This window comes from Octopus bimaculoides, chromosome 2, assembly GCF_046866305.1.
Source record: "Octopus bimaculoides isolate indiv1 chromosome 2, ASM4686630v1, whole genome shotgun sequence".
NCBI lineage: Eukaryota > Metazoa > Mollusca > Cephalopoda > Octopoda > Octopodidae > Octopus > Octopus bimaculoides.
Window position 1 is genome coordinate 54,870,195 of NC_142929.1, and position 1,338 is coordinate 54,871,532.

A 1,338-nucleotide genomic window follows, 5' to 3' on the forward strand; every position below is an offset into this window, starting at 1 on the left:
CATCTGATTTTAAGTATACTACGCAAGCACCCGTTGAATCAAGTAAGTGATAAAAAAAAAAACATGTTGATTCTTTCAGTCGTCTTATCTTCCAGTATGATTCTCTATTATGTTGTCTTCATTCCACAAGGGTTCATCACTAGCCTTTTCCTTCGCCTTTACATATGATCACAAATGTTCAATTTTTCTGTCTCTCTACAGATTATGAACAAATATCTGAAGACTGATGTGTTACAACAGCCGAAACCTTGTGACTATAGAGATGAGGACACAAGGTTGAAAATATCAATGTATAATAATGATTTCAAATTTTTGGCATAAGACCAGCATGCTTGCGGTAGGGGCCAATGCTCAACTGGGATTTATTTCATCGACCCGGAAAGGATGTAAGGCAAAGCCGGACTTGCCAGAATTTGAACTCAGAATGTTAAAGACGGACGAAATGACATTACGCATTTTGCCTGGCGAGCTAACGATTCTGCCAGCTCGACACCTTTTATAATAATCCTTTCTAATATAGGCACATGGCCTGAAATTTTGGGGAAGGGAGTTACTCGATAAAATTAATACTAGTGCTCAACTGGTACTTATTTTATCGATTCCGAAACAGTATAAGGTAATGGTTCCCAAAGTCGGCGGTATTCTTCCCCCCACCCCCGGAGACAATAGAAAGTTCGAAGAAAAGTGGGGCGATAATGGGGTAGCAATTCATGTAAAAACAACGGGTTCATTAGGTTAAGTTATATTTGTGAAATACAGTTGCTTTGAATTTGCTCCAGGAAGAGGTCTGTGTTTGCGATGGTTAGTTGGGATGGGGGCGCTAGGAATGTGGCTGGGTGTCAAGGGGGCGGCATCCCCCAAAAGTTTGGGAACCACTGATATAAGGCAAAGTCAACCACGGTGGAATTTGAATTCAGAATGTAAAGACGGACAAAATGCTGCTAACGATTCTGCCAGCACGCCGCCTAGTATAATAATGACAATCTAACAAATACAAACACACACGTCTGTGTGTGTGTGTGTGTGTGTGTGTGTGTGTGTGTGTGTGTGTGTGTGTGCGTGTGTGTGTCTGTGTCTATGTGTCTGTGTGTGTGTATGTTGTTGTTGTTGTCAAATTTATAAATGTTTACTCTGACTTTAAAGTATATGTGTTTGATATACTTTATAAAACACATATACTTTATCTTTGATAATTCACTTTCCAATCTGTTTATTTATCTACTACATATCTACCTATGTATTTGTTGTACATGTATACGCGCACGATTATCTGGTTTTTCTCTATAGAAAAATATGTTAAACATACTCTTTGCTCTATACGTAATTTTCCCGCCTTTT